Raw genomic sequence first — 10333 nt, 5'->3', positions numbered from 1 at the left:
TTGGGGTGCTGTGTCTGCCTTGCGCCCCACCGTCGTGGGGATCCCATGCCCTGAATTTCGTGCCCCTGGTCTCAGTTCCAAAGCCCTCAGGTCCAGGACAAGGGCTGTAGCCCAGTTCAGTTTTCACAGAAATGGTGACTTTTGCACCCTGCTCCCGTGTCCGGGTGCCTGGTTTCTGATTACTCAGTGAGGGACATTCACCTCAGTGAGGGCCCCCGCGTGTCTCCCCACAAGCCTAGTTCCCAGGCGCGGGGACCTGGGCAGCTACGATCTTCATATCCTTTTCAAGCACACCGCTATTCCGCACAAGCTTACCGGCTGGGCTGGGGCTGTTTGTAGGTCTCCAGGAGTCTTTCTTTTTCTCTAATGGTGCCTGGAGACATTCACTCACCTCAGTGAGGAATCCTGCAGGGTTCTCCACAGCTCCAGTTCACAGGGTGTGGTGGCTAAAATAGTTCCTTTCCACTCACAGTCCCGCTTGAGGCATAGTTTTTGTTGTTTGTTGTTGTAGTTTTTTGGCTTTTTCCTCCTTTCTGTTGGTCGGAGAGTGCCGACTTTGTGGGTGGGGGAGGGTAGCAAGGTTCTGAGCTTTCCTCCCTCTAGTCCTCTTTTATGGCAACTTTATTCTTCAGGTAGTTTGCTGGAATCTCCAGTTTATCTTCCATGTCCCAGTTCTCACTGGGACCTGCCACTTTTCCTCCCTATTAACTTTTTTTTTTTTTTTTTTAGTGGGAGATCTTACTCGCAGCATTTCCTCGCTGCCATGTTGATCCTCCTACTCTACAGTATTGTTTTTTAAAAGATTTATTTATTTATTTATACAAGCACTGGGTACAGTTAGAAGTGCGGGAGGGTGAGAGAATTCACCAGAGCCAGAGTGGTGAATGGAACAGGCAGACCGATGAAATACACTGCTGCAGGTAGCAGCGGGCGCAGCAGGAGAGGTCTGTACTCCATGTGGGACACTCGCTGGTGGCCGGGGATCGAACTTGCACTGCAGAGACTACAGGCAGCTTCGCAGTCCAGCATTCAACTGCTGTGCCACCAGAGGAGGCCCTGTCTTGAGTTCTTGATAGTTTCATAAGTATATGTCTTGGTGTCAATCTCATAACATTTAGGTAACCAATTGTTGGTTTAGCTTTGGGAATTGTATGTTTTATTCCTCTGTCCCCGCCCTTTCCTCTTTTTAGATACCCATTATTCTTATGTTGTATTTCCTAATGGAGTCTGACATTTAAAATTTTTTTATGATTTTTTATTCATGCATACAAGAACAAGTGTACAGGCTAGATGTGCGGGAGGGTGAAAGGATTCACCAGAGACATAGTGGGGAACAGAACAGGCAGACTGACTGAAACACACTGTTTAGGGGAGCAGTTGTCTGCCATACCATGTTGGTAACTCCTTGGCTGGCTGGGATTGTACCTGCACTGCAGAGACTGTGGGCACCTTCACTGCACTGCACTAACCACCTGTACCACCAGGAAGGCCCAGAGTCTGACATTTCTCGAAATGATTTTTCATATATTTTTTTTACTCCTCATTTCTCTTTCCTTCCACTTGTGTCCTTGTGCATGAATATCTTTGCATATCAGTGATTAAATCATCCATTCTGACTCTCCCCTTAGATTATCTACATGTCTTGATCTCAGTTGAACTATTTACTCATTAACTTTTGTTACTTTCTTATTTAAATCTTCAATTTTTATTTTCTATTTATTGAGCTTATTTATTTCTGAATTTATTTTTTTAAAGATTTATTTATTTATTGCATATAAGAACTGGGGTACAGGCCAGAGGTATGGGAGGTGAGAGCATTCATCAGAGACAGAATAGGTGGCAGAACAGGCAGACTGACTGAAAAAAACTACTGAGGGGAACAGCGGGCAAGTCAGGAGAGGTCTGCTGTGTCATGTGAGTTGCTCCCTGGCAGGCAGGGGATCAAACTCAAGCTGCAGTGGCTGCAGCTAGCTTCATAGTGCTGTACTTAACCCCTTGCACCACCAGGAAGGCCCTATTTCTGAATTTATTTTTTTGTTTTACTGAATTTTGTTTTATCTCTTGGATTAGCTTTTCTGATATGTTTTCTATTTATTTGACTTGCCTTTCTGTATTTTATTCTATCTCTCTGAGGTTCTTTGTTATAGCATTTCTGAACTCTCTGATAGGGAGTTTCAATCTTTCATGCTTTTGTGTATGGAAAGATGCTCTCACCTCATGTTACCAAAAGCTCTGGAGCTCTAGATTTTCCATGTGTTATACTTTGTGAGCCCATTTTGCTACTTGAAAACTTCCTAATTTTCTTTTGTCTGTATCAGTAACTTAGAGGATTGAATATTTTTCTCACAGATGGTACTGTGCCTTTTTTAAAATTTTAATTTTAATTTAATTTGGACTTTGATGACTTCTGTATTTACTCAGAGCTGTTTTGTAGTTGCTGGGTCAGCAGGGTGGTGGAGGTGACTGGAACAGTGTAGATGTTAATGTGAATGAGTTAAGGGAGAAGAACTAACTTGTGTTTGTGACATTGCTAATAGCCTTGCTCTCTGGTGTTCAGGATTGGACTTGGGAGTCTATATACTTGCCATGTGCCTCAAGAGGTAAGCACCAATCCCAGGTTTTGGAGGAAAGGATTATAGAACAGAATAACTGTTCAGCTCTTTACTTTGCTGTGGCCCCAAGCTGTGTGGTATACACCAGTTCCTCCCTATCATTTTCCTCTTGTTTAATGGTTTGAGTCACCACTTATACTCAACTCCACCCACCCTAGAATCCTTGTCTGAGCCAACAGCCATGCTGTCCACATTTCCTGACACTGACCAAAGGGCCCAGCTTCTTCTTAACACATCTCTATTCAATGAAGCATGAAATTCCTCAGTATTACCTCTGTTGAAGTCTATATCAGTTTCTGATGCCCAAAGAGTGCTCAAGTTTTACTTCTAGCCACAAGGCTTTCTTGTGCACAGTGCCCCTATGACTTAGTATTAAATTTTACTCTTCATAGTGAAGCCAGGCACTCACTCCATTCTGATGACCTCTGGCCCACCTCTAGGATGAGTTCAGGTCACCTGTGCCAGAGACACCCACAACTTTGTACAAATGTTTCTTTCTTCACTACTGTTTTCACAGTGGGAGATTATCTCCTTGCTCCAAGAATCAGTCAATGAGGGCTAGCACTATTGCCACCTCTGATAACTAGACCTTACCACTTCCCCTTTGGAAAACCAGATCCAGTTGCTGCTGGGGTCTGCCTAAACATGGAGTCTTCATCTGTTAGTCACCTAGAACATTACACTTCACCCCATTCTTGCACAGCCCTAAGTAATTAGTAATTTACTAATTTAATTTATTTCTCTGTGATATCCATATTCTAGATATTTAATCTGGACATTTAATATAAATGAAAACACAATATATGGTACTTCACTTTGCATATTTTTTCAAAGTTCATCTATGTTGCTGTATGTATCAGCACCTTATTTTTTTTAATGGATGAATGATATTCCATTGTATGAATATATCATATTTTATTTATCTAGTCATGCATTAATAGATACTTGATTTCTCACTTTGCATGTTTTTTCAAAGTTCATCTATGTTGCCGTATGTATCAGCACCTTATTTTTTTGAATGGATGAATGATATTCCATTGTATGAATATATCATATTTTATTTATCTAGTCATGCATTAATAGATACTTGATTTCTTATACCTTTGTCTCTTATGAACAATGATCTAAGGAACTTACGTATACAAGTATTTACACAGATGTGTTTACTTTTCATTTTTCTTGGTTATATACTTAGGAGTCTATTGCTAAAATGCATGGTAACTTTATGTTTATTAACAAAATTTCAGATCAGTGATTACATAGAAAAATGGCTTCACGTTTTACATTCCCAATATCAATGATGTTGAGTTAAAATTTCTCCACTTACTTGAAAACACTACTTCTCTTTTTTGTTATAAACATTATGTTGTGTGTGAATGACTATTTCATTATGGTCTGGAGTTTCATTTTCTGGATAACTGATGATGTTAAGTACTTTTTTCCTGTGCTTGTTGGATATTCTATATATCTTACTTGGGGAAATGTCTTTTCAGATTCTTTGCAATTTTTTAAAACAGATTGTTAGTCTTTATTATATTGCATTCTTAGAGTCCCTTATGTATTCTTTATACAAGTTCTTTAAAAGATTCATAATTTGGGCCTCCCTGGTGGTGCAGGTAGTTGAGTGTCGCACTGTGAAGCTGTCCACAGCCTCTGCTGCACAGGTTCTATCCCTGCCAGCCAGCGAGAATCCCACATGGCGAAGCAGAACTCTCCTGTATCACCCGCTGTTCCACTCAGCAGTGTATTTCTTCAGTCTGCCTGTTCTGTTCCCTGCTCTGTCTCAGGTGAATCCTCTCACCCTCCCACACATCTGGCCTGTACCCCGGTTCCTGTATGAATAAATAAATACATCTTTAAAAATAAAATCAAAAGATTAATAATTTGCTAACATTTTATTCTATTCCATACATTATATTTTCACTTTTGTAATTTTTTTTTAAATTTATTTTTGTGTACAACTGGGGTGTAGGTCAGAGGTATGGGAATGAGGGGATTCACCAGAGAAAGAGTGGGGAACAGAACAGACAGATTGACTGAAATATGTTGCTGAAGGAGCAGCAAATGAGACAGGAGAGGTCTGCTGCACCATATGTGGGTAAGCTCTCTGGCCAAGGATCAAACTCAGACTATAGAAGTAATAGTACTGAGAGTTAACACTTAGGCCACCAGAGAGGCCCCTATATTTTCACTTTATTGACAGTGTTCTTTTTAATGTATTTTGTATTAAGGTAACATTGATTTACAATATTGTATATAATTCAGAAATATAGGATCCCATCTTGTCAGATGTGTATTACCATATGGCTTCCACAATCATCTACCATAGTCCATTGTGCCCCCTTCCATCTTTGTTTTCACCCTCCCTATTCCCCACTGGCAGTTTTGATTTTATAGTCAATTTCTAGGATTTGTTTTTGATTAGGTTTTGCCTGTTACTTTATTTTAGTTGATGTACTGTTGGTTTACTACATTGTTTGTATTTTGGGAGTATAGGATCCTCCCATTCAGGTTCTATTGTCTGTAATGACCACCAAAACACCATGATCCAACACCATAGTCCATTGTGCTCCCTCCCCACTTAATGCTTGCCCCACCCTTTGCCCCACTGCAGTCCTCATATCTGGAATCAGCTTTCAAAGCTTAATTTTTAAGTTTGGCTTAATCTGGTCATTTGTTTGGTTTCTCTATATTCCACCTACAAGTGACACCATCTAGTATTTACCTTTCACCTTCTGACTTACTTTGCTGATCACCTCTTACAACTCCATTCATGTTGCTGAAAATAGTATGAGCTTATCATTTTTGACCACTGAATAGGATTCCATTATGCATATCTACCAAATCTTGATCCACTCATCCATTTTTAGGCACTTAGATTTTTATCAATATCTTGACTGTTGTAAATAATGCTGCTATGAACATGGAAGTGCAAGTTTCCCTTCCAACTAATCTTTTTGTGTAATTGGTTAATACCTAGGAGTGGAATTTCTGGGCCATGTGACAAATACAATTTTAATTTTTCAGGAGCCTCCATATTGTTTTCCATTGGGCTGTTCCAGTCTATATTTTCATCCATGTTTTCCAACCTGTAGTGTATAGTTTTGTTTTGTTTTATTTTGTTTTTAAATAGGAACCTTTTTATTTCTGTGCTGGTACATGCAACTTATCATTTTACACTCATAGTTTTATAGATTTAGGTCCTTTCTATTTTATCCTAGATTAATTTTAGGTTATATATAGCTTCAATTTATTATGCATTTATTCACAAGTATATTTTGCTACAAAAATTTTTAAATCATTTAAATTGATTTTATTTAAGTACCAAACCCTTCCATCCAACTATGTCATTTAGAAAGTGCTTTGCCCACTGCTATGAATTGTTGCCAATGTCTTAATTGGTTCATCAATTCTGTTTATATTTTTGAATAATCTATTCTTGGTTGTGTTAATATTGTCCACCATTTTTCTGTTTCCTACTTCATTTATCTCTGTTGTATCATAAAATTCCTTCTGCCAACAATGTGCTAGTATGTGCTGGTTACTGTTCCTTGAAGGATAGAGTTAGGCTGTTTATTTGAAATTTTTCTTATTTCTTAACACAGTTCTTCATTGCTATGATCATCCCTCTTAGAACTTCTTTTTCTGTTTTCTATACTTTTGGTAAGTTTTGTTTCCATTATAATTTCAAAATAATTTTTATTATCCATCAAATTTATTATTTGATCCATTGGTTGTTCAGGATATTGTGATTTAATTTCCATGAATTCATGATTTTTTCCCTACCTGTTATTGACTTATAGCTTTATCACATAGTTGTCTGAGAAAATGCTTGGTGTGACTTCTATCTCTTGATTTTTTAAGACCATCTTTATTCGCCAAACATGTGGTCAATCCTAGAATACACTTTATGTGATATTAGGTCCACATGATACACACACACACATATCACTTGACTTTTATGAAAATAACTGTATATATAGTTGTTCAAATATGCATTTTACTTACTTAATCTCTGGATGATCTATACATTGTTAAAAGTGGGATGTTATTGTCTCTAGCTATGATTTATTTATTTCTCCTTTTAACTCTCTTAGAATTTGCCTTATATATTTAGGTACTCCAAAATTGGGTCCATATTAATATCCGCTATATTTTCATGATGGGTTGACCCCTTTATCATTATATAAAGATTTTATCTTTTTTCTATAGAAACTTTTTGATTTACATAGCTATATAATCTTGTGATATAACCTCACCTGCCACCAAAGTTAGTTCTAGTGCCATTCCTATTATCAGATTGATATTCACTATCTTGCTTCTGACCCTCCTTATTTTGTCCTCTATTAAACACTATATTTTTTCAGAAAGTCTGAGTTATTTTTGCTGTGATACTTTAGTTTGTTTGCATTGATTATTTATATTCTTCATGAAAGAAATAATTTGATATTGTTTTTCAATTATTCACTTATTTTACTACGCACAATCATCCCAAGCTCCATCCATGTTGTCAAAAAAGTTAAGATTTCACCTTTTTTTAATTAATATTTTCTTTTTTTATTTATTCATTTATTTGTTTGTTTGTTTATGCATGCACTGGGTGCAGTCAGAAGCGTGGGAGGGTGAGAGAATTCACCAGAGCCAGAGCGGGGAGCAGAGCAGGCAGAAGGACTGAAGTACACTGCTGAGGAGAGCAGCGGGTGGCAGGAGAGGTCTGCGCACCATGTGGGACCCTCCACCAGTGGCCGGGTAGCAGCCGGGGATCGAACCAGCGCCACAGAGGCCGCGGGCAGCTTTGCAACCCAGCACTCAACCGCTGCGCCACTGGGGAGGCCCAATATTTTCTTTTATATAATTATTACATCATTTTTTTCATTTTTGATCAATGTATGCATTATCATTATGGTTATATTCCCCATACATTGCACCACCCCTTATTTTGACCCTAGTCCTTCCTCTACCCTTCCCTCCCCCCACCCCATAGAGTGTCTCTGGTTTATAGTTGCTTGTTGATTTTAATTTTTACATTGTATTAATTAGTCTTTTTTTTGGTCCCTGATTTAGATTTTCTAAATTCCTGCTATGGGTGAGACCATCCAGTATTTTTCTTTTTCTTTCTGGTTTATTTCACTGAGCATGATCCCTTTCACCTCCAACCATGTTGCTGCAAATTGCATGAGTTTATCTTTTTTGATTGCTGAGTAATAATCCATTGTGTATATGTACCACATCTTTTTTATCTAGTCATCTATTTTTGGGCATTTGGGTTGTTCCCATAGCTTAGCTATTGTAAATAGTGCTGCTATAAAAATAGGGATGCAGGTACCCTTTGGAATTAATGTTTCTGTGTCATTTGGGTAAATACCTAGGAGTGGAATTGCTGGATCTTATGGAAGCTCTATGTTTAGTAGGTCCAGAAATCTCCACACAGTTCTCCGTAGTGATTGGACCATTTTGCACTCCCACCAGCAATGCAGGAGAGTTCCTTTTTCTCCACATCCTCACCAACATTTGTTGTTGCTAGTTTTTTAATGTGCACCATTCTCATTGGTGTAAGATGGTATCTCATTGTAGTTTTGTTTTGCATTTCCCTGATTACAGGTGATGTTGAACATTTTTTCATATGTCTGTTGGCCATTTGCATTTCCTCTTTGGAGAAGTTTCTTTTTAGTTCTTCTGCCCATTTTTTGACTGGGTTATTTTCTTTGTTGTTGCTGAGTCTCATCAGCTCTTTGTAGATATTTGTGATCAGTCCTTTATCATGAGTGTTGTGTGCAAAAATTTCTCCCAGTTAGTGGGGTTTCTCTCTATTTTGTTAATTGTCTCTTTTCCTGTGCAGAAGCTCATTAATTTGATGTAGTCCCAGATGTTTTTCTTTGCCTTCACTATTAATGCTTTGGGTGATGTGTCTGTAAAGATGTCTTTGAGGTGCATGTCATGTAGTGTTTCACCTATATTTTCTTCTGTGTATTTTATGGTTTCAGGTCTTATGTCTCGTTCCATTAAAAAAAAATATTTATTTATTTATACAAGCACTGGGTATAGTCAGAAGCACGGGAGGGTGAGAGAATTCAACAGAGCCAGAGCAGGGAGAAGAACAGGCAGACTGAGGAAATACACTGCTGAGGGGAGCAGTGGGCATGGCAGGAGAGGTCTGTTGTGCCATGTGGGACCCTCGCCGGCAGCCGGGGATCAAACCTGCACTGCAGAGGCTGCAGGCAGCTTTGCAGCCCAGTGCTCAACAGCTGCACTACCAGGTGAGGCCCTCTCATGTCTAGTTCTTTAATCCATTTTCAATTGTTTTTTTTTTTTTTGCATGGTGCGAGGTACTAGTCAAGCTTCATTCTTTTGCATGTAGCGACCCAGTTTTCCCAGCACCATTTATTGAATAAACTTTCTTTGCTCCAGGGCATATTCTTTGCTCATTTTTCAAAGATTAGTTGACCATAAATCTGTGGGTTTGTTTCTGGATTTTCTATTTTTTTTAATTATTTCTGGATTTTCTATTTGGTTCCATTGTTCGGGTGTCTGTTCTTTTTCTAAGAACATGCAGTTTTGATGACTATGGCTTTGTAATATAGTTTGAAGACTGGGAGTGTGATGCCTCTATTCTCTTCTTTTTTTTTTTTTTTTTCAGGAGAGCATTGGCTATTCGGGGTTTTTGGTGCTTCCATGTCATTGAAATTTTTATTGGAATAGCATTGAATCTTTAAATTGCTTTTGGTAGGATGGCCATTTTAATAATGTTAATTCTTCCAATCCATGAGCAAGGGATGTATTCCCATTTCTTTGTATCTTCTTCTATTTTTTTTAACAGTGTTTTATAGTTTTAATTGTATAGGTCCTGTAACTCTTTTGTTAGGTTTATTCCAAAGTATTTGATTTTTTTTTGTTTCTGTAATAAAAGTGATTTTTTTTTATTTCTTCTTCTTCAGATTGACTGTGTATAAGGAAGCTACTGATTTTTGAGTGTTTCATTTGTATCCTGCCACTTTACTAAACTGATTGATTAGTTGAATTAGGTTTTCTGTGGAGTTTTTGGGGTTCTCTATGTATATTATCATATCACCTGCAAATGGTGATAGTTTAACTTCTTCCTTCCCTATTTGGATTCCTTGTAGGTCTTTCTGTTGTCTTATTGCTCTGGCTAGGACTTCCTGTATTATATTGAAAAGCAGTGGTGAGAGTGGACATCCTTGTCTTGTTCCAGATCTTAATGGAAATGCTTTCAGCTTTTTGTCATTGAGAATGATACTGGCTATTGGGCTTGTCATATATGGCCTTTATGATATTGAGGTATGTTCATGTATCCCGATAATTTCAAGGGCTTTTATCATGAATGTGTGTTGTACTTTGTTGAAATCTTTCTCAGCATCTATTGATATTATCATATGGTTTATTATTTCTTTTTGTTGATGTGTTGGATAACATTTACTGATTTTCAGATGTTGAACCACCTTTGTATCCCTGGAATAAATCCTTCTTGGTTGTGGTGAATTATCTTATGGATACATTGTTGGATTCTGATAGCCAAAATTTTGTTGAGGATTTCTTTTATCAGTGTTCATTAGAGAGATTGGCCTGTAGTTTTTTTTTTTTTTTTGTGTGTGTTTTTGTTGTTCGGTTTTGGTATTAGTGTAATGTTGGCTTCATAGAACATGCTTGGTACTATCCCTTCCTTCTCAATTTTTTGAGAGTTTGTGAAGTATAGTCACTAATTT

Source organism: Talpa occidentalis, unplaced genomic scaffold (genome assembly GCF_014898055.3).
Source record: "Talpa occidentalis isolate TD23 unplaced genomic scaffold, MPIMG_talOcc4v2.1 talOcc4.15, whole genome shotgun sequence".
In the NCBI taxonomy this organism is placed as follows: domain Eukaryota; kingdom Metazoa; phylum Chordata; class Mammalia; order Eulipotyphla; family Talpidae; genus Talpa; species Talpa occidentalis.
This window is presented reverse-complemented; position numbering follows the sequence as displayed.